The sequence below is a fragment of the Tiliqua scincoides genome, chromosome 4 (assembly GCF_035046505.1).
Source record: "Tiliqua scincoides isolate rTilSci1 chromosome 4, rTilSci1.hap2, whole genome shotgun sequence".
Classification (NCBI taxonomy): Eukaryota; Metazoa; Chordata; class Lepidosauria; order Squamata; family Scincidae; genus Tiliqua; species Tiliqua scincoides.
The window spans coordinates 38,495,745-38,519,928 of record NC_089824.1 but is presented as its reverse complement, the minus strand read 5'-3'; the positions used below and the strand labels follow the sequence as shown (position 1 = coordinate 38,519,928).

At 41.0% G+C, this 24,184-nt stretch overlaps 1 protein-coding gene across 6 annotated transcripts in view; it reads right to left on the bottom strand.

Annotated features, from left to right (window-relative positions):
• The window catches only part of NCOA2 (nuclear receptor coactivator 2), a 197,899-nt gene that overhangs the window by 145,795 nt on the left and 27,920 nt on the right, over positions 1–24,184 (bottom strand). For 3 of the 6 annotated variants that reach the window (XM_066626615.1, XM_066626620.1, XM_066626616.1), the window contains exon 3: positions 9,868–9,939. The exons of 2 other annotated variants lie outside the window; for them this stretch is intronic. The gene's annotated coding sequence lies outside the window, so the exon portion shown is untranslated. Of the gene's footprint in view, positions 1–9,867; positions 9,940–19,950; positions 20,023–24,184 lie in introns of those variants that run through there. One more of the 6 variants, XM_066626618.1, reaches the window with a different exon arrangement.

The following is a 24,184-nucleotide window of genomic DNA, read 5'->3' as shown; positions in this document are numbered from 1 at the left end:
TGAGATTTCAACCTGTGAGGTACTATTCTACCAAAAGATATTTCATCAGAGGTTCAGAACAGATTTTACAATGCTCTTTCAGTGCCTCTTAAAGTTTATGACACCTATCTGAAGAAGTTTCAAAATGGTGGCCATAGGCTTTTTGTATTGCCAACGGCCACTAACAGCGTAGAAGCAGCATCTGTCAAGCATTCGGATTCTGTCTCAGCTGTTCCTTCCCTGCACAAACAAATACAAAAAGAGAACCCTTGAGGCCTGCTCTGGTTTCAAAATAGTTCATTTAGCAACAGGGAGTGGGATAAATTTATAATGTACTGTTTCTTTGGCTGTATAATTTAGGATAACGTATTTTCATACCTTTTACTGTCACAAGGGAGGATGTGACAGTAAGAATGGTTGCCAGTTTTTAATAGTCACCTAATTTTAAAAATCTTGTTTTTATTCATATCAAGATTTATGTAGATTTAATCAAAATGATAAATCATATGATTTTTTTTGGGAGGGGGGAAGATGTACTCTGTTATGCCAGTTATGGAATGGCAGAATCTTAAATAGGCTCTTCTCTCCTGTGTGAGAGAATACGAAATGCCAATGTGCCAATCAGCCATTGTTTTTTTTAATTAAAAAGTACCAAGGATGAAAATATGGTACATGTTTAAGATGCACTGCCCAGTTAATCAGACACCTTTTAAAGCAATCAAAAGATTTTTAATTTAAGCAATTAATCATCAAGTGTAGCATCCCTAGAATAAGTTCTTATCATTTCCCTGAGGTATACATATTTAAAAAAAGAACAAAGCTTTGCCTCAAAACTGTAACTAGGGGAACAGGGAGATGAGGGATGGGAGAACAGAGAGGGGAACACTGTCAAAACCTTGTTTTACAATTTCCTTTCCCAGTTAGTCCTAGGAACTCTTAGCAGCAGAAGATTTAACCCTTTCACTGAACTGTTCTTCCCAAGTAGAGCGAATGCCATCCCATTCCCTCAAAAAGCATTGAGGCCACAGTAGGAAAGACAGACTTAGTAACAACATGCTCACACAGTTTTATTAAAAAAAAGTTTCCTCACAACTAAACATTTCTATACTTATTCTATAAGGTCAAACCACCTTGCTGAATTATATGCATCCTCTGGGTTTTAGAGGCAGCCTGTCTCTGAATGCTAGATTCAAGGGATACAGAATGCAAGTATCTGGTTGCTCCCTGAGGCATCTGGTGGGCTACTGTGAGATACAGGAAGCTGAACTAGATGGGCCTTGGCCTGATCCAGGAGGGATCTTCTTATGCTCTTAACTGCCTTGCCTTTCTTGAGGAAAAGCTAAAGTAATGACCCTACAGTAGGAACCAGTTACCCAATAATGCAATTCCAGTTAATTGCTGGCATAGAGCAATTTTAAATTTTAACCTCTTAATGCAACCCAGGTAACAATAAGGCTATTCCCAAACAATCATTATCCTAGAAATTTACAACAAAATACCATCATGAATCTTGACATAATTGCAACAGTCAAACATACATTAGATAGGATTTGTCTGTAGGTTGATTTGTGCATTCTTAGACAAGTTTAGTTATTAGAGCTTCATAAACATTCTCAAATACTAGATATATGGGTGACCTTGGGCCAGTCACTAGCTTTCAGCCTTACCTACTTTACAGGGTTGTTGTGAGGACAAAAGGAGGAGAACAACTATGTATACCACCCTGAGCTCATTGGAGGAAGGGTGGTATAAAAATGTGAAAAATAAAGAGGAAATTCCGTTTCTGCTGTGCTCTAGACATTGAGGAAAAGAATCATTCATAAGAGCAATTAAATAGGTCATGTAGAGTATCAGCTCAAAGCTACTGGTGGCAGAAAATCTGACAATTTTAGTGAATGAACCCATTACCCATTAACACTTCCACCATTCAGAAACATAGCAGCTTAGCAACTCCTTGTCTGCAACTGCAGCATGACGACAATATGTATTCATTCAGTGATATCAGTTTGCTGGTGCTTTACACAGAATGGAAAGACATATCCCTGTCCTAAGTGTCTTTCAAGCTATACAGGCACAAAGGAAACCAAGGAAATGGGAAGCACAGAAAGAAAATGGGTTCCAGTGACACATACTTCAGCTTAGTTGCAGTACGAAGACCAAGACTACAGTGCTCCATCGGACACTGTACTCACAGTATATAGTACACAGTACTCGCTTCAACTAGATTAGCCAAAGGGACATGATAGACTATACAGACCAGCAGTTTTCAACCTTTTCCATCTCATGGCATACTGACAAAGTGCTAAAATTATCAAGAACACCATCAGTTTGTGTTATCAATGACAAGGCACACCATGCTCCTGATGGGGGGTCACATCCCCAATGGCCCAACTAATAAATGACTCCCCCTCCCAAACTTCCACGGCACACCTTTGGCCCATTTGCAGCACACCAATGTACCATGGCACACTGGTCGAAAATCACCGATCTAGACCATGGCTTGATATTATGAGAACAAGCAGGCACGAGCCTCAGGTCTCATCCCCTGGTGTGTTAAGAGGGTGAAGAGAGTGGAATGGGAGAGAAAGATGCCCTGGAGATGGGTGGAACCAGCAGAAGCCTCCTCACTGAAATAGCTGGTGCTGACTCAAGAAGTCCTATTGGACAGACTGGGGCATTACTCAGAGTAAGGGCATGAATGTCCCTTTACTCCAAGAAGACCTCTAGTCTGCTCAATTCCAGCATAAGGATCCAGCAGTAGCCATTTAGTGCTGCTGTTCCTGTGCTGCACAGGACTGGGCTGTTAAACACACAAACTATATTGCCATTTTGTATGCTTACCCCAACTAAACATGTGACTTTTCCTCAACTGAATTACCTTCAACTATTTTGAACAAAGTTAAAATATATCATACTATATGGAGGAAACAATTACACACATTCTGACACAGGAACAGGAAAATTCCAATTTTAAGAAACCTCCCATTTTCATCCTGCACATCTAATCACAGTAGTAGCAGTAGCAGGCAGATATTATCAACCTTAATTCAGCATTTTCTCGTTGCTCTTGTAGAGTTCCCAGTGTCTATATATTCTGGCCCAAGTTCAAAGAGTGTGATGCAAAACCTCAGAGTAACACTGTCAACACTTTCGAAGTGTTTAATGGACTCATTGCAATTTCTGTGAGATAGAACAGAGCTAAAGAAATAGCTAGAGAGTTCATAATTCAGGTCAAATGGTAATTAGCACAGCTTATCCACATATGAATTATGTGATATACAACAGGCAGTGATTTTGAAAACAAAGTATTTTACATTGCTTTCTAAAGTAGGGCAAGGATATGCAAGTACACTATTACAATGTACCCAGTATGATGTAATGCTGAATTGGGATCAAGGAACCTGTGGATTTGACAGTCAATTTTCCACACTGGCGATATACTGTGCCTGCCTTTTTTGTTAATCCATCTTTTCAGATTCATCTTTAAGGATGCAGAAGAAATGAACACATATGGCAGCAGTTTTCAGACTCTCAGGGAGAGTTTGAGCAGCTCCAAGTCCTTGCAGGGACGGGCGGAAGGCAGGGGGCAGCAGGGACTTGACTGTACTTCAAAAGTGAAAGTGGAGCGATTGCAAAACCAGAGGTGGGGCGCGATCACTCCACTTTTGAAGCTTTGGGGAGCCCTGCAGACAGTCACGCAGGGCTCCCGCACTCCCGGGAGGCTGCAGGAGGCTCTAGTAAGTACAGCCAAGCCCCTGCAGCCCCCTGGGGATCATGTTGCTGTCTCCTGCCTGCCTCCTCCTTAAGGAGGTAGAGGCCAGGGCCCTCAGGCTGGGGTGTCATGAAAAGCCCCGACATATGGAATTGTCTCGTATGTTAATGCTGCTTTTGTTTCATACACACAGAGAATGGCCAAACAAAATTCTCTAGGTATTATACAAACAATTCCATAGACCACTTATTTCAGTTAAGGAAAATTAAAAAACAAAAAGGGAAAATCAATTTCCCTTAGTAGTTCTATAGGGATCAGAAACAGGTTGGGTGTCAAAACCTATCCCAACACCAATAAATTTGTGTGGGCAGGTGATGCAGTAATAGTTTGCAACTGGTTTGGAGAACCACTTTATCATCGGGTTTCACTTTCTGCAAGTAATAAACTGAATTGTTCAAAATAGTCTTGAGCCAAGAAAGTACCCAAAGCTTACAGCAACACAATGTTGGAGCATAAGAAACTACTAATTCTTGTATTCTTTAATTAACTTTTGTATTTTTAGATGTCATCAGACTAAGTGCTGATTACCATGCCACAAGCTAGGCCAACATTTGTTCAGTGTTGCTTCAAACCACATTGTATAGCAACAAACACATGCAAGTTTCACTGCCCCATTCAAGATGCAGAATGAATGGGACCAGCGGCCAGCAACAGAATCAAGTACAAATACACTTTTGTCAGTTTGCAACTGGAAAGAGGATACAGTACACTTTTTAAGGACAGTTGGCAGCAAATAAGGAAAACTGGTGTTTCCTAATGCTTTGTTAAGACCACAACATGATGTGTCTATCTGTACTATGTTGAGCCTGACCCCAGAGTACTCACAAAGTAAAACAGCCAGCATGAACTTCCGTGCAAAAATTGTTTGTCAAGTAGTACTGAGAACAGAGGAGCAAGCAAACTGCAAGTTCAGTGGTGTTAGATTGCACATTAAAAGAATAAGGCAATGACCCACATCTACATACACTGCAAGTATTTCACAGCAAGTAAAACCCAAACATTTACAGCCCTATCATATCCAGGATTGGGCTGGAGAGCGGAAGGGGGACCTGCATTGAGTCAGATACGCAGATGAAAAATATGTGGATGATCAGGCATCACCTGTATATATATAACACAAGGACAGTGACTGACATGAAAATCCTCATCACTCAAAAAGCTGCCCAAAGTCAAGAATTTGACTCTGGGTCCGTAAGAACACACTAAACATGTTTCATTGACCCCCTGACACACACACACAACCTTTTTTGCTTTTGCTTCATTGCATTACATAGCTACTCTGAAGTCCAGGGTATAACAAAAGAAGAAAAGGACTGTGTATGTATATCTGCACATGCACAAACATGGGCCCAATTATTAGTCAGAAGTAGGAGGCAGGAGAAAAAGAAACCTAACAAAGAACGCTAAGCAAAAGTGCAAGTCTGAGTGAATCCTTCTCATAGAGGTGAGAATGCTGCCCAACAAGATTCTGCACAACTTCTCTCACCCCACCCAGAGTAGCAAACAGTAACTATTATAGACTATAGGCACTACCCTGAAACTAGGACACAAGACCATTTCGCAATTACAGAATGGGGATGCTACCTAAATAAATAAATCTCTGAACTGTAGAAATATGAGGTTATTCTTGAGACATATAGCCCAAGCAGGATTTTGAATGAAAAAAGTGACAGAGTACACGCACCATAGACCAACTGCAGAGATGGAAGATTCAAATGCCCCAGGAAGATCCTGGGGCATTTGATGGACCGCTGAGATATATAGGAAGCTGGACTAGATGGGCCTGTGGCCTGATCCAGTGGGACTGTTTTTATGTTAATTTCTTCCCTGTCCAGTGATCAAATTCTCCAGAGGCATATACATAATGAACACTGGGTGCAATGATCAAGAATTAGCATGAGGCAAATAAGTCAGGAGAATCTTCCTTGCCTGACCCCATCAAATTTCTGTTAGAAACTTCAAAAGGAAATTTTATATAAAATAAAATCAACAGGGACCAGGCAGGCAGATGTGGTCATGTGTAGAAATGTATTAGAGTCAAAGACGTCAAATCAAAATGAAGGCCATCACAATTCCATGCTGTCTGAGGTTCAACACAGATTTTATATCACTGTGTTAGCCAAGATAAATTTAACAAAATTTTGCATTTGTAGAGCACTTTGAGTGTGAACTATGCAGATATTATCTTTCTTGAAGGAGGACCAGCATGGAAGCTAGACCTGTACAACAGCGGGGGGTATGTGTTTTCATACTCACCAGCAGCAGGACCTGTTACCTATTCAGTTCCTAGTTTAAAAAGTTGTGGGTTACTTTTTCCTATTTTGACTAGACTTCTTACTTGTCTCTTTTTCCATTTTGCTGTTGTCTCAAGTCTCCTTGCCTAAGCCACTATGACCAATTGCTTTATTCTGCAATAAAGGCACCTCTCATTTCATGCAGGGCTACATTTTTGAAAATTAAAACATGTTTCAAGAATGCGTAAGTAAACTAATCAAAAACAGAAAGCCAGCCCAACATACAGTAGCACCAGGACAATTGCCACATTTACAGAAAATTAGCATGTGTAAGTTAGGTTTTGGTAGTCATATTCAAAGTACATTTTTAAAAAAGTGTATTTTTCTTCAAAACTCATGCACTTTCAAGCAATTTTCTCCTGATATTTTAATACAGTAGAAAACCAGATATTAAACCAGTAGATAACCATTAAAAGAGTGGTTCAAGAAGGTAACAACTTTTCAGTTTCAATTAAGAACTCAAGTATTCAAACAAATTAAGGCTATAAAAAAAAATTTACAACAGGTATTAATAACATTCAGCACTCTTCTTTAACCACAAGTTCAATTCAAAAAAGAGCTATCAGCAAATTAAAGAAATCTTAATTATGCACATGTTTTGATAAATTGCATAAATGTACCTATAAATAAAACCATAGTTTTGATGAAGATACATACTTTGCTCATAGATGACTCATGTATGCCAGCAGGCAACAGTCTTTTGGAAAACATTCACAAAAGGAAAAGAATGTCTTTTTTAAGGTGTTCTGTTGTACCCCTGGTTCAAGAGTTATTATGCTTTCTCTTACAGCATGATGCTATGCATGTCAGGTGTATAGAATTGCAGACTTAAACTACTAATATGTCATCAAACCCAATAACAACAGCACCAGTACATCACAAAAATTCTGAGGCACAGCCATTAAAAACCTCCATCCAATACCAAGGATCTGACCCTTTGGTCGATAACCAAAAATATTTGTGCTGGGTGCCAAGTATATACAGGACAGGCTAATCATGTCTTAATGCCCAACAGTAACATATTAAATTAGAAATGTGCCAATGGACCCAAATTAGAATTGGGGAACTAGGAAACTATACATGCTGAACTGATCCAGTAATCACAGTCCCATTCTTTCAGCTACAGGACAACTGCACTGATTCTCACAATTTTTCAGTTACAAAGTCAAAATCCAACTCATACTAACTCCAATAGCAAATAAGTCCAGATGGGGCAGGGGGGCGATTAGGCCCTTCCAACTCAGCCTAACTACAAGATTCCTTATGGGTACATTAAAAAAGCACCTTTTTGCTCACACTCTAACCAAGAGAATCTCTCCATGTCCAAGATAACATTTTAGATCCAAAAAATTTCAAAAAATTCAACTATCAAAGGGTATCCTTGAGTAGTTTAAAGCAAACCTTGCATTGTCAAACAGTCTCACTAGCAGCAAAACCTACTTTTAAATAGAATTATGTAAAAATCTTTAATGCTAACTGGCCTCACCCAAATTTGGCAGCAAGCCTGAGTCATACAGCTAGCACAATTATGCTCCACTACAGTATGGAAAGGAATTGCCGGGAACAGTGGGTGTGACAAGGATTTTATGCTTAGTTTAACACATTAATTCAGTCACAGAACACAGGACAAATGTTAATTCTAGCTAAAATTGTTGACTATATCTTCCAAATCTCCTCAAGGGAAGTGTCTTATCCATGAACTCTAGTGTTAAGTAAAATCTCCACCTGGGTAAAAAGTCAGCAAGGGGAACTTGGTCAGTTCCACGCCCTTCATGATCCTGCCTCACAGGCTCGTTGGAAAGATTAAATGTAACAGTGTCCATGTATGCTTCCTTAAACTCTATTAAGAACAGAATACAAATGGAATAGAGAGAATCTAAGAGTGCATCCACTCAGCTAGTTCACATTACAATTTCTTACAAGGCAAGTTTACCATGTACAATGCTTCTCTCATCTGAAACAAACACTTAATTACAAGCACGTGGCTAAAAATTTAGCCAATCTGGTATGCCTTGCAGTAACATTTCAGGTATGCCCGAAATGGACAGAGACGCAAACACAGAAAGTGTGAAAAAGGGTAATAAAGTAGAAAATTGAGTCACAGTAAGTACATAATGTTTTTCAAAATCCAAATGGCAACAAGAAAAAAATCAATATTTTGATCTGCCTGTCCTATAAGACCTTTCAGGGATGCCCTTCTATGCACTTTGTTGCCTTCTGAGTTCTGTTTGGCAGCAGCTTGCGAGAGAGCCTTCTCAATGGTGGCCTCCATGATGTGGAATTTCCTACCCTGTGAAGTGTGCTGGCACCCTCCCCACTTGTTTTCCAGTGCATTTAAAGGTCTGGTTTTTTTGTTTGCTCTGTAGACTTTGCTAATCTATTGCAGTCTCTGTGTGGTTGTCTACTTTGTATTCTGCAACTCTGTATCATCTTCTTTTGTGCATTGATTTGCTTTCTGCTGTTTTGTAGTTCTGGTGTTCGGAACTCTATCTTGTAAACTGCCTTGAATCATTTTTTTTGAGAAAGGCAAGGTATAAATTTTTTTAAAGAAACATTGTTTCTAAGGGATCATTCTCAATGAGGTCAACAGAAATACTCCAGTTTAAGGATGTTCTGAATCTCCAGCAAGTCCTTGCTAAACTCTCCAATCCCTTAAGACTTCCAGTTCATAACAAGCCCAGTTTCAGATGCCTTTAAACTTTCACTGTGCTTAAAGTTAGCTGTTCACTTGTAAGAATGAGTAAAAGGAATAGAGTGCTGTATCAGTTTCTCTGTATTGTGAAAGGGGATCTTCACAAGACTCTGAGTCAGCTCAGGAGTAAAGCTATTTTAAAGGTAAACAAGATTTTAAAAATGCTAGCCCTAGAAACTGCATTTAAAGAACCATCCTTACAAATAAATAAATGGGTCTGAGATTTAAGCAGCTCCAAGTTCTCTCTAAGTTCAAGTATTCCCTCTTTTGTTTAAAAATATTTTAGAGAATAATAAAGAGCATCCTCTTCTTTGCTGGTTAAGAATAGTTCTGTAAGAGTCTTGGGAATGTAATCAGTTTTGTCATGTATCCCCAAACCAGACAACAAAAATGCAGAGCCTGTCCCTTATCAGTTTTACAAGAAACTGTTTCCATTCAGTGTCATTCACTTTATCTGTAGTGGGAAGGTCAGAAAGGGTAAACATTACAATGGGGACTGCCACAAGCTTCCCAGTAATTCTGTTTCTTGAACATAATTTAAAAAGTCAAGAATAAGTATTCAGAAATATTTCCACCAGTCTATCAGCCTAGGTCTATTAAAGCTGCAACTTTATATACACTTTCCAGAGAATAAACCCCACTGAACACAACAGGACTTACATCTGAATAGCGCTGCACTATAAGGACTGCATCCATCAGATGTGAGGGAGGGCACCAGGATGCAGGTCTCCTGTTGGCTTGTGTGCTCCCCAAGGAATACGGTGGGCCACTGCGAGGTACAAGAGGCTGTACTAGATGGGCTTTTAGACTGATCCAGCTGGGCATTCCTTATGTTCTTACAAGATATTTCTGGGCCACAATTTGAAATTAAAACATTTTTTATCATTCTATGTATTCATAAAAATGAGTCCATGCAGAGACACTTTGGAGGGAGGGCAATGAAGGAGGGGGGGTCTGCACCAAGAGAGGATACATCCAACCTTAGCAAGAAAATATTGGAAAGTCAGAACAGTTTCTGCTTCACATTAACTGAACAGGTTGAGAGCACAGAACAATGCAAAAGTGTGAGCCCTTTGACAGCCAAGGGCTGAGAATATGACTAAACAAAGCTATTTGGTTTGCTGATTTACCTTCAATCTATGGCCCGAAGCATGTGCATCCTTGAGAGAGCTTTCTCCAAGTCAAATTTCCCTCACTTTATGCTGCAAAGGGAAGGAAGGAATGACAACATGAAATTCCAAGTATTTGTATGATGCTTGATTTAACTACCAGACTACCAACTTTCATTTTACAACATTTAAACTTCTAGTCATTATGATGAAATAGACTTTAAAACAAGGAGAAAATGGGAATTACTTAAAACTTGTAAATAATTGTGTTTTGGGATGAAGAGGAGAGGTGTTCCACCCTCCAGGTTCAGTGCCTTGTTCTTCAGCATCATAGGCTGCATGTGGGAAAATAGCGGCATCTTTACCAGTGGTGTTTCATTTTTTCTTCTCTATTCTCCAAGGGTTTCTGTTACATGTCCCAGTTTTACCTGTTTTGCAATCTGGGTAGTTGTAAGTGCAGATATTTGAGGAGTTGCAGCTTGTACAGGCCAGTCTGGGAGCCTGGATGCCCCTCCAGAAGGGAGGAGTTCCCTGCCTCTAATCACCTCCTGGTAAGGAAGGAGGATCATCTGCAGACGCTTGTTGTAGAAATGCACCCAGATGACTCATATTCCTTCACACAGCCACCTGTCAGTGAAGGGAACCCCTACAAGCCAGGCTTGGGAACCAGGGTCTACCTCCCACTGACTGAATCATATATTATGTCTGGTGACTATGAAAAGTCTGCTATCAAGACTGTTGGTGAGAGAAATACATTTAAGATTATTTTTAATAGTCTTGGGCAGAGGACCCCCAAGTGTGAGGTACGGCACCCAAGGAAATAACGGGGCACTTCCCGGGAAGCCACAAGACAGGGCAGCAAGGACATGAGGTGATGCAACAAAGGACATTAGGGAACTTGGCTCAGTGGGTTGAGCTCCTGTTAAGCCAGTTGAGGTACCTTTCTGGATTCCTCTCAGAGATACCTGGATGCTGAGTGGGCCACTACAGCTAGGCCCAAATAGGGTCTTGGGGAACAGGTGGCTTCCAGGCTCCCAATTCCTCAGCCCAGGTAGGTGGCCCTGGCAATGACAGAATTGGTGGCTGAGGCTGCAGCAGACACCTCAAAATCCCCATAGCTGATGCTCCTCTCTCAATTCTTTCCACCTTAATTGCCATTCTGGAGCTAACAGCAACTGGGAGTTGCTGTTGATAATAGAGAAACACCACAGAAAGGGCAGGAGCAAAGCAGATCCTGGTCATGCTCCAATTATTGACAGCCAGCAATACAAGAAATGAGCCAAGGAAGAGCCTGCCACTACTGAAATCAACAAATGCCACAATGCCTGGAATTTATTAGTTTCACTACTGCTAGTCTAAGTGTGCTTAAACCACTGGGAAGAAAGAAACTGAGCAGTGGCTCTTTTGCACAAGTTGAAACACATAGTAAGCAAGCTAGCATCGCCTGGAAGTGATAGCAGCCAGCAGCATGGTAGTGGTAGGCAGCTCCTAGCTGCCATCATTAATTAGGTGCAAGGACTGGGTTCAATCCAATCAGCAGTAAGGTCCAATGATTGGGAAAGTGGCTGCATAAGTTGGGGAAAGACAGGGAAAGTTGCACCTGAGGCAGCACCTACTGCACACATTAGTGGCAGCTGCCAATGTGTATATGTGACATAAGCACCATGTTCATCTCCTCCCACTGAACACGAAGACGACCTCTATACCAGAGATGTCCAAACGTTTTGGCAGGAGGGTCACATTATCTCTGACACAATTTACATAAATATATTAGAGATGGAACTTATATGAATGAATGTAGGTCTTGCAATAGCTCAAGGCCTATGAAAGGCCTTGTACAAAGCAAGGCCGGGCTTTCCTTCACTGCCACTGCTGCGTCACAGACAGGAAACAGAAAGCAGTGGAGGGAGCCCTCAGCCTGCAGCTCATGCAAGAGGCTGAACAGTCACCCTTACGCTGAGAGCAGTTGAATTTTTTCCATTCAAGTTCAATGTAACAATTGTAGGAAAGACTCAGGGCAAAAAATCCCATTTGCCTTCTATTTTTAGATTGTAGGAACTTTCTTCATAATTACCTCAGTTTGGGCCATGTGCAGAGTTGTCTGTAACCTGTGTACATACTGTTTCTAGTACAGAAACACAATCCCTCCATCTGTAATTCACCTTTTGTTATTCACTTGCATGTATGTGCATGCAATATATCCCACTCTTTCAGGCATGCTTATATTAGGGCTCAACAAATTTGCTCTGGACCCGATAGCCAGCCAAAAAGTGTTCAGCTTTCAGGATGTTGAATTTTAATGCTCCCCCCTCAAAAATGCATACAATTAATGGTATAAATGTGATTTGAATATACATCATGCATCAACATTTTTAACAGTTAAGATTAACACGAAGGCTGCAATCCTGTACACATTCACCTGGAAATAAGTTCCACTTAACTCTTTGGGCCTACTTCTGAATAGAGATCATTGTAACACAAAGTCCCCCCACCCTTTCTTTTCCAGGCTTCTATGAGGGAAAGTCACACAACCATGCATACCTGGAGGACATATTGGAGAGAATGAGGGGCTTGGTGTGTGCACTGTGTGGCACCCCCTCCTAGAGCAGGCAAGAGGTTCCTGCCTAACTAAGGGCCCAGTCCTATATACCTTTCCAGGGAAAATGCAGCCTCAAGGTACGGGAACGAACAGTTCCTCACCTTGAGGATGCCTCCACACTGCCCCCACACTGCAAGATGCAGTGCACGCACCGTTGGCACAATTGCATCAGTGCTGGAAAGTTGGATAGGACTGGGCCTCTTTCTCCCTCCAGTGAACTATGGCATCTCCTGCACCTCCCCACCAGCCTGGCCAATAACTTCTTTGAACTGTGCCAGCAGCTGTCACAATTTACAGCAAAGGCTGCACTTTAGTCGGAGCATTCCCTCAGCACCAAAAACAAATTGAGTTGCCATGGTGAACTGGTGAACTGAATTCATCAAGCCCTGGCTTATACTGTCAAAAGTTTACACGTCTCCCCAAGCTGCCTTGCCATGTGTTAGCCTGGCACAAAATGCAAACATACAGATGTGTGTCTGTCTGACAAAGAATCATCCTCCTGGATGGCACAGCCACAGACCAAACCTAGCCTTTGCCACTTGAAGGTGTTTGGAGTAGAAATGAGAGCTATCTTGCACTGGGGAATGAAACTGCACACTTTAAGGAACTTTTTTTTTTTTACTGAAAGATCAACAAAATGCCTGGAATTTTGTTGTGAAGCACTCTTGCACTGAACTAGCAGAAAAGAGTTCAGTTTTTATGCTAATAAAAAGGTATAATAAAAACCACCCTGTACTGTGGGTAGTTCCAAAGTATAATCACATTAATTACAATAGAACATATTGCCTGTTCCCTTAGAATGCTGCCTTACCTTGTTTCAGAGTTCAAAGGAGACAAACCTGAATGCCATAAGTCTTGCACAGCATATTATGGTCCCCCCCCCCCCATTCAAGTTGTTTTGTAGAAGAGTCTATAGCATATTAATTGGTAATTGCCAAGCTTCTGGACTTGTACTATTAGGCAAGTAGAGTTAGACCCAAGTTGGGAGTTAGACCTAATCCAATGTAGTAACCATGCCACAGAACCCCTATTTTCCCTCTCTGCTGCTACACAGGGGTGCTTGCAGGCCTGTACCAGGCCATTATGGAAAAATAGGAAGCCTACTCTCCACTTCTATTTTACCATTCAGCTTAGTCAAGGAACAAAATCTCACTTCACTGCTGGACGAGATCTGTGAAGTCACCATAGGGTATAAATGGAGCACTATTTAACCTCCCTGGATTAGAGCATGTGCAGGCATCCCATTTTCCATACTGGTGGGGAGGGGAGTGCAAAGAGTTCCATTATGCCCTACAGTGATTCCTCCATGAGTGGGTACTATACCTGCTACAGACTAGAACGAAACCCAATCTTTGAAAGACTTACAATTTCTCTTAACATTCAGAATGTGACATATCCCACTGTGGCTGGAACATACAATGGTATAAGTCAGTGGTTGTCAAGCTTTTAGCACCAGGACCCACTTTTAGAATGAGAATCTGTCAGGACCCACTGGAAATGATGTCATAACCAGAAGTTATCAAGCAGAGAAATTTTTAACAACTGTAGGCTGCAATCCTTCCCACTCTCACCTAGGAGTAATTCCCATTTACTACCATTGTTAAAAGCATACACAGAGTAGCCTGTTAGATCTGTAATATTACCCCAATGCAGTCACATGCCATGGTAGTATCAAGTCTAAAATATTAAAAATAAAATATTGAATCCCGATATAGTGGATATCGTGAATAGTGGATCCCGACCCACAGTTTGAGAAACACTGGATAATGTTGAGACTGTATGATTTACATTACCAGGTACTCTGGCTCCTTATATCATCTTCTATGTAATTCTATTCTTGTTAAGCTACACTACTAAATCAGACAAATTATTTTCAAAGTGGTTAGCTGCCAGTCAAGTGGAGTAAACTGGTATGGAATACTTAATAACCAAGTAAGCCACTCAGCACCCTAGCTTTGTGGGTTGGTTCTACTAGTGGTAAAGAGACTACCACCAACCTGAAGCAAAGAAACCATGGAAACTAGTAACAATCACTGCTTAGCAGCAGGTGACATTATGACTGCAAAATGTCCCATGTCCAGTCCAGTACATTACCAGGTAGGGCTGATAAAGACAACCGATTCCCTACAGCAGTGGTGCTCAAACTTTTAGGGTGCATTACTCCCTAAGTAAGACTTTGCGGGGGAGGGGCAAGAGCAGCAACATGACAGGGTGTTTTTACTTTGGGCATCTGCAAGTAGCAGGAAGTGCAGGAACCCTAACCCTAACCCCACACAACCCTCTGCATGGCTCCCCGAGCATCAGAATGTTGAGAAACAGCATGTGCACTCTTGCAAACTGAAAGTGGTTTGCGTGCACTGTTTCTCTACATTCTAACAGTCGGGGGGGGGGGTCCTGCAGAGGGCTGTGCAGGGCTCCCTGCACCTCCTGCTGCTTGCCGACACCCAAAGTAGAAGCACCCCCCTTGCCCTCTTAGCGACGCAATCCTGGGGATCGTGTTGCTGCCTTCCCTTCACAACCCATCAGTTTGAGAACCACTGCCCCAGAGAGCTACTGCTAGCCCATGTAGACAATACTAAGCTAGAAGATTCAATGGTCTGATGCATTATGGGCATATATTTTGTTTTTGTTTTTTTATCTTTCTGCAAGATAGTTTCCCGCTGATGAGCATGTACCTCTTTCAGTTTTGTACTGACTGAGGATTATTTGAGGAAGGAAACACATTTGACTTGGTTACAAATGATACAGAACTCCAGCACAGGGCTAAAATGAATTACTTAAATGTAAATTGAAGCATTAGATGCTAAAGCTAAACAAACTATAAAATTGCTTTGAGTGGAGTGCAAAATGAATCTTCTAATTGGCTTAGGAAGCTAATTAGGGAGAGAGGCTTTAGCTCTTAAAAACTAATGCAAACTCTTAGAGCTTTTCAAGAGCTGCAAGGGGATCCATTAATGATTAATATGAGCAAACCAAACAATTCCAGATTTGAGAGCCACAAGCAATATAGTTCCAAGGTCATTAAATTGTACTTATGTTGGGGGAGTGGAAAACTTTAGCAAACAATTACCTTTGTACATTTAACTAGTACCACAATAAGACCCCACAGGAATTGCATGTTTTCAACACGGGGCAAAAAAAAACACAGCTATACTTGTTTTTATTTGGGCGTCAATTTAATCCATTTTAAAACTAAGTAAATTAATGGCAAAATCCAATGAAATAAGAGATTGAAATATTTTGTTTGAGCACATACATTTAGATTAATGTATCTCCTTGCACAGCAGAAAATAACTTGGAAACATACTGTATACTCAAATATTTTAATGCAAGCCACTAAAACACATTGGCAAGTGTTAGTGTTGACATATGCAAAACCCTGCTTCATAACTAACAAGGAAACCATTTTTGAAACTTTTTTACTTCAAGCTTGTATTGATACACATACAGTTTTAACTCCGTTCCATAGCTAAACAAGCTATTCTGGATGCTTGCAGTTTGCCAATACTCTTACAGGCAAAATAAGTAGAACAGAATAAGTCAATAAGAATAAGAATAAGTCAAACTCATTTCATACAGAGGGCCAAATTGCATTCATGATGCCTGCTGAGGGCCAGAGGTGATGCCATTACACAGGAAGTGATGTCAATAAACAGGTCAAAACCAGAATTAAGCACTGTTCTTGTGTAGGAAGTCATTAGCTGCAAATGACAGAAAATACACAAATCTGGATCATTTTTCAAGATATGGAAGAGCCCAATTATCGTGCAGGCCACCCTTTCAGCAGTGTCACCTCAGCATTGCTCAGCAGCTGAGAACCCGAGGGCCAGATAAAAAGCTTCTGCAGGCCGCATCTAGCCCCCGGGCCTTATGTTTGACACTCCTGAAGTAGAAAGTCAACAATAGATACTGACAAAAAATGATCAAGTGGCCAGGGACAAAGCAAGTCGTATGCAATTTGTTAGAAATTGATTAAATGGGAATCAAAACAAGGAGAAAGTTTCCATTTTGAGGTTTCTTGAGAGCATCATCTGCAGCACAACCACAGCCAAATTCTACCTTAAGAGAGACACGTCACAGGTACTTTCTATCACCATCTACCAGTTTTATGATCATTCATTCACTTTGATAACTGCCTACTTGTCTTTCAGGCTCAACAAAAGACCACAGGCACAATTCACACACACTTCTGCTGGTACACAACCCTGTATTCCAAAAGGATTTCTACCAAACATCACACATGCTCCACTGAACAATACATGCAATATAATTACATGTGACAAGGTGTTGTAAGAATGTGCATGAATTCGAATGAGAGGATGTGACATGGGGGAGGAAAAACGTTTTACACAATGACTCAAGAAAAAACCCACATATGCTGAGAAAGGGACTTGGTAAATGCACAACTTACATTGGAAAAAAAGTGCCAGATTAGCAATTCAACTCTTTCTGCAAGGATTCTAAGAATTCAAACAAACTTAAAGAGACTACTTAAACCATCAAATTTAAAATACAATATCATGTATTAATCAATTTTCCTGATAAAAATGCAGTTTTGCTGCTCCATTTCCTTATGAAAAGGTTTAGTTCAGACTCCAGGATTAGTTTGCCATTTCTTTAAGAAATAATGTTTTAGAGGTAGACCAGACCAAGTGTTTGGTGGGGGGGAGGGGGGAGATGTTTCATCTTATGGAAACTAGTTTTTTCAGTAATCAGACCTGTCACTATTGTTGCACATGGTAATTAAATTACTTCACCTGTCAGCCTTGACAGGTCTACAATCAACTTCTAGCACCTCTAATACAGAGTGTGAGACCAAGAATAGAGTTTCAAAAACCAGCTCTGCTAATAGGGCTGCAAGTCTCTGAGACATGACTAAGATGACTGATGAAGTACGACTGTAAAAACAGCAGTATCTGTTAAAAACAGCAGCATTAAGATTGCATATGAACATAATATACATTAGCAAAAAAAGGATAAACACCAGTTAAGTAAGCAGTTATAGTGGTAAAGATGCCTGGATTTTGTTCTGTTTTTGACAGTTGCATTTTTCTTTATAACCTACTGCATTTTTCTTTTATTTATATATACAGATCCAACTTTGCTATACACAGATTTTTTTATACATGGATTTGACTCAACACGAATGGCCACTGCAAATGAGAAGGAATGTGCTGATCCCTGGAGAAGGGGAAAAATGCACCCCTTTAAAATGCTTTTCTTATTGCTGTAAAAACACACACACGGCATATAACCTTAAACACCTATACAAAGTGGCTCTAGGAATATTAATTTCTGGAGCATATAACACTAAAACATAACCATCCACAAAGTGTGCCCCACGCCCAAAAAAACCCCAAATAACCTGGGCTTCCTAGAATCAGCAATACTTGAGAAACCAATTTTGACCTACAAAATTAAGTTGTTTCATTCCTGCATATTCCGACAGTCTCCTTACTTACATACCACCACATCTGCTACATTCAACCAAAAACCATATGTGGTAAACCAGCTGCTTACCAGCAAACTAAGAACTGCGAAGAAAAATTAGCTCAGAGGTCAAAGGTTGAAACTGGGCATATTAGGATTTTAATTCAAACTGGATCATGTGAATATTCTAGTTGCTGTATACACTGAACCTAAAAAAAATGCAACTTCAAAATTTTTTGGAAGGCATTATTTCTAGGAAAAGCTTTGCAACTTCTGTTATGAAGTGCACAGTTCATTAAGGATAGCAACATTCTTAAACTTCCCTGCATTTGTTTTAGTAAAGGGCAGAAGAATGTCAAGGTCAGACATGTTTGGTATGTTTCTCTGCAGCCTGTAGAAGCAAGGGCTGGCTCGTCTATGAGGCCAATTAACACAGGTGCATCAGGTAGCAAGTACATAACCCTGTTTGTATAACTACTGCCACTGCTTCTCCTTCCAATCTGAAAATGTGGGAATGCAGAAAAAAAGAGCAATGAACTGCTAAAGCATCATAAGGAGGAGCAGAAGAAGTCCTGTCTGGTGTCCTGCCAGTAAGGGATGCTCAATACCTGGCATTTCACCTCAGGTACTGAGGCTGTGGGCTGGCTCTGGGTACAGCTTGCCCTAAGGCAGTGGCGTAGCTAAGAGGGTGCAGGGGATAGCAGCTGCACCAGGCATCAGGCTTTAGGGGGGGCAACAAGCTGAGCTTGACACTAGTGACCAAAATTGTGAAAATCATGGTATGTATGAATAATACCATCAAGTTGTATATCATTGGAAAGATAATTTAATGCAGAATGCAATGAAATAAACAGCATTGGAATATCTGTATTCTATCCAAATTTATGACCACTTAAGCAGAAAATGAAAACATAATTCCTTATGGAACAAAAAGTGGATTTTCTTAACTCAAAACTGACCTATGAGACTGATTGTTCTGAGAGCCAGTGACATATTATGTTATTGACATGTTGCAATGACATGTTATTATAATACAACATGGAACCAATAAGACTTTAATATGAGTCAGCTTTCATTTCCATGCATCATAATACAGTTACCCCTGCTAACTGGGTAAAAGGCACTTTTTCAATTGGTGCACCTCTTATATTTAGCAAGGGGAGAACAACCCTCTTCACCCCAGCACAGTGTCTCGAATCTATCAGGGCCACACTTTTTATTTATTTACTTAATTAATTTGATTGTCTGGGTGGGGCTACAAATCTTCTTTGATCCCAGGTAGCAGATAGATGCTTTAGCTATGCCACTGACTGGGGCGAGGCAGCAGAGCAATTAGGTGGCAAGCTGCTGGGGGGAGGAGGTAGGTTCCTCCCAATTTTTACTTTTTCAAAAGTCCAGGCGTGATGTCACTTCCGGTTGTGACATCACTTCTGGGGCAACATTTTGAGCTTGGCACCGGGCTACATGATCATTAGCTACACCACTGCCCTAAGGAAAGTGAGCAGCCACATCACTGCATCAATGTCTCATTTAAATGATGTTTGGGTCTCAAGATATCCTTTTACCATCAAACCTTGATATCTTCAGACATCAGCTCAAAGTGGCCAATTTTGATGGAAAGTCTCCAAGGCATAGTTTTCACCAAAGCCCTTGACTTACATAACTATTCAAGTTCTAACTGGACATAACGGTTGTCTTAGAAAAAGGCCAAGTAGTTTTTTGCAGAAATATGAAATGCTTATACAATATAGATACTGAGATGCTGATGTCATTAAGTGTAATTAAAAAGTGTAATCGGTGCTTGGCATAGATCTTCGTTTTCATGACTGCAGTTGGCTGTCAATCCATAGCAGTGCCTGATAAGAATAAACACGCCAACATTTATTACTGTACTTTGAGTGTTTTGTTTGTTTTTAAAGCAGGTCATTCAACACACCAAGGTTCTGAATTCTGTCCTGATTCAAACTACATAATTCTGACAGTCTAGAATAGTGGTTCTCAAATTGGTGGGTCATGACCCACCAGGGGAACCAGAAATCAGCAACAATCCACCTCGTGTGTTTTTTTAAACTTACCTGGGGGGAGGGGTCACTATGGCTCTCAGCAGGATCTAGGAAGTCATTTTATGACAGCAAAATTGTGCTCCACTATTATAAAACTCTGTTCCAGCCCATTCCTGGACAGCATTGGGCCATGACTGTCAGAAACTCCAGAGCCTGCCACAGTAAAAGAGGTTTACTAAGAACATGGTTAATTTCAAGGAGAATGAAAACATTTCTAAGTCGTAGGCTTAAAATTTGCAATGAACTTATAAAAAGTGAAAATCCAAATCAATAATTACTAGACAAAGACCACTAATGGGTACCAAAATGGAAAGATTATGTTTCAGAGAAAAAAACAGCAATATATTATTATAGTAAACATCTTCTACAAGCCAAGGCAGAGTTAGTGAGAATTAGTCCTAAAGACTATAATTCCTGTTCCAAATGTAATAATAAACTTATAATGAAAAAACTTAAGAAGCATGGACTTGTCAAAAAATGAATCTTGCCAGACAAATCTCATCTCCTTTTTCAATTGGGTCACTACCTTACTGGACAGTAGGAATGCTGTGGATGTAATTATCTTGCTTCAGTAAAGCATTTGACAAGATTCCACATCATATTCTAATCAGCAAGTTAGTAAAATATGGGCTGGATCAGGGCTGGTCGAATCCCGGTCCAGATCTAGGGTTTGGTAGAATCCTTCCATGCCGTGGGCAGACCTTACCGTTTCACCTTGGTACTGTACAAAGTTCCCCTTGTTTGGGGGACAGGGACTCTTAGGCATTCAAATCCACCCAGTCCTGTCACGTGGCCTTCTAAGATGCCGGGTAGACAACGCAACAGTCCAGAACGTCCCTGTCCCCTAAACGAGGGTGATTTTGTGCGGTGCTGAGGCAAAACAGAAAGAAACAGTCTGAATGGGGACTGCTTTTCTGTTGTGCAGCAGTCGCGAGTTCAGCCACCAATGGGCTAGATGATACAATCATTAGGTGGATTTGCAACTGGTTGGATGGCCATACACAAAGGGTGTTCATCAATGACTGCGCCAACCTTGAAGATGGTTTCAAGTGGGGTGCCCCAGGGGTCTGTATTAGGTCTGGTTCTCTTTAACATCTTCATCAATGACTTGGATGAAGGGATACAAGGCCTCATCAAATTTGCAGATGACACCAAGCCTTTGAGGACTAGATGGCCATTTAGGTCCCTTCCAACTATGATAAATCCTCACCCATCAAACACACCAACTTCAGTTTCTGGAGGAAAAATCCATTACGGGGTACAAGCCATGATGTGTATGCGCAACCTCCTGACTTTAGAAATGGGTTATGTCAGAATGCCAGATGCAAGGGAGGGCACCAGGATGAAGTCTCTTGTTATCTGGTGTGGTCCCTGGGGCATTTGGTGGGCCGCTGTGAAATATAGGAAGCTGGACTAGATGGGCCTATGGCCTGATCCAGTGGAGCTGTTCTTATGTTCTCATGATGCAAGTCAGGACAGTTTTGTCCATATTTACCACACAGTAGGCTAGCCATATTACATTTATAATCAGAAGATCATTACACAACACATTTTATTTCTGATCTTTACATGTCATTATCCTAATAGCAGCCCTTTCATCTCAGTTTCGGTAATTTAAGTCATATGAAATTACAGGAAATTTAGGATCTACTATAAAAGATTGGCAGAAGGTGAATACAGCACAAATTGGGGAAATCAGCTTACTACAGATTCTAACCTCTTTGTCCTGCATTCAACTCTATATGCAGTGGATATCCTGTCACATTTTTACACCCAGCCTAACTGAGCTACTCCTCTACATATTAATATATTAAGACTGAACCTAAGCATGCTTACTTGGAAATATCCTTGACACCATTGTTTCTTCCAAGAAAATGCCATTTTTAGATTTTTGTGCATTTAATTTGCTACAACTGTATTCTGCAACCTATTAGTTATAGAACTCCTTGGAAGACAGTAACTAAATTAAAACAAAAAGTTAAAAGATTAGAATGAGAGCCCAATATCAAATGCATTCACAGCTAAAAGGGTACTTGGCACAAAAAGTAATCATTGTAATAATTAAGGTTTCGGAAGATTATAAAATATAAGCCCAATTTTGGGTTCTGTTACAATGAAGTCTACACCTCATTATATAAAGTAATAAGTTTCTGCAACTTTCCTTGCCAAGTCTGAAAATGGAGAAATATTTTCCTGACAAACTTATTGCTTAGAACAGGAGATCACTACAACTCTGTGGCTACTTACTATATTGTAGCCAAAACTACTTACTGATTAGTAAACAGGCTTGCTGGCAGTCATTCCAGCCTATGTTAAGTGATAGGATGGGAAGAGCCACTTACAAGAAATTCTTGTTCTTCCCCTTGCATGCCTCAATGCGCCGTGCAAGCTGCCCCTCCCCCTGGCCTTTGGAGCCATTCCAGAAAGCGAGAGCAACATGGAAGCACCCCCTCCATGTTGCTCTCACCACCCAGAATGGTGCAGGAGGAGGGGCCCCTCCCTCTGGGAATGCCACTGTTCTCTAGCAGTAGCATTTTTTTTTTTCTGAAATGACAGATATCACGTAACTTGCAAAGGCATATCAACTATGATGAAACTACTGTGAAAGAAGGACACTGCAGAAGACCACAGGCTATGTGTTAAACATGAAGGAAGAAAAGTGGAAGTTGGATTAAAACCGAGTGTTCCGTCTTCCTATTGCCTCAAGACAGACCAAGAATGGAAACCCAGCTCATCTCATTGCCTAGTTTATGTTATTCTCTCTACAAATGTAAATGCAGCAGTATTTTATTATTGCATACAAAGATTATGCATAACTTTAAGGTACTACTGCCAGTAAATTATTCACAGCAAACTACCTATGCGTTTTTTTACAAGACAGGAAGACCCCTACAAAAACTGTTTAACATGACAGACAAGCAACTTAACAAGTAGGCTCTCATTTTATTTCTATTGCTTTGGAGCTGAAATCTCACCATTTCTATTGCCTTTTAGTTTTGCACCTAGTGTCCCAGCCTCTTCCTCCACTATACTGTATTAAGTTTAGGACCCACCTTCTGCAAACCAAAGGGTCAGATGCACTAAAGCAGGGCTTTTCAAACTGGGGTGTCGCGATGCCCCAGCCTGCAGGCCCTGCCCCCTTAAAGGGTGGGGGCAGCCTGGAGGCAGGGTGGGGGCAGTGGCACAATCCCCAGGATCGCGCAGCTCATGGGGGCTGCAGGGGCTTGGGTACAAGTACCCGTACACGTACCCAAGCCCCTGCAGCCTCCCAGGGGTGCTGGAAGGCTTGCGCGACCTGCAGCAGGGCTCCCCGCAGCAGTGAAAGTAGATGCGGAGCAATGCGGAGCTTTAGTGGAAGTGAGCACATTGCTCTTCCTCCTCCTGGGGATCGTGCCGCTGCCTTCCCCCCTCCTGCCCACGCAAGAACTTAGTGGCTCTCAAACTCTCCCAGAGAATTTGAAAACTGCACTAAAGAATTATCCTGTCCAAAATGTGGTCTCAAGTTTCCTTTTGGTCTGTTCAGATGTACTGTACTTATGGTTGAACAATCAGGAACAGGTGGTGTGATAACACATTTCCTCCATTCACCCATGATATTCTAGACTAGGGCACATATTCCCACAACAAGATCTAACCCTTGTTAATTTAATTAGGACATTAATTTAAATTAGGACAGTTAATTTAGGTTTATTGCTAATCTCAAAATCTTAGATCAACTTTAAACCGTTATTACACTGAACTATTGTGTTAAAACACACGCCAACTCAATTACAAAGTTATATAAGAAATACCATAATGACTCATTCTAAGAGTTCACCTGGTTGTCGGGATTCTCCAAGCCAAATCATCAGAAAAGAGCAGCAATCTGTGGGATGGGATGCAAATCCTGGAGAGTTGGCAAAATTACCCCACTGAAAGCACTTTGTGTTTAAAAAGATACTAATACTGGACTCTGCAGTCAATACTATATACATATTATATGTATACGTATGTATTAGTCAGACATAGTGCTAAACTCATGATTTAGACTGAACAGTGTTCTCCAAACCATGGGACCACCATGCAAAGGGGAAGCCTTCCCTGTTGCATACGGAGCTTACCATCCCCACACAGTGCCGTGATGTCTTCCTTTCCTATCTTGTCAGGAAGTCATTCCAGACAGCCACTTCTGCCTTGAAAACTGGGTATGGAGCCTGCTAGGGCAACGGAATGCAGACGTGACTGGTCAGAGCGACTGCCTAACAAG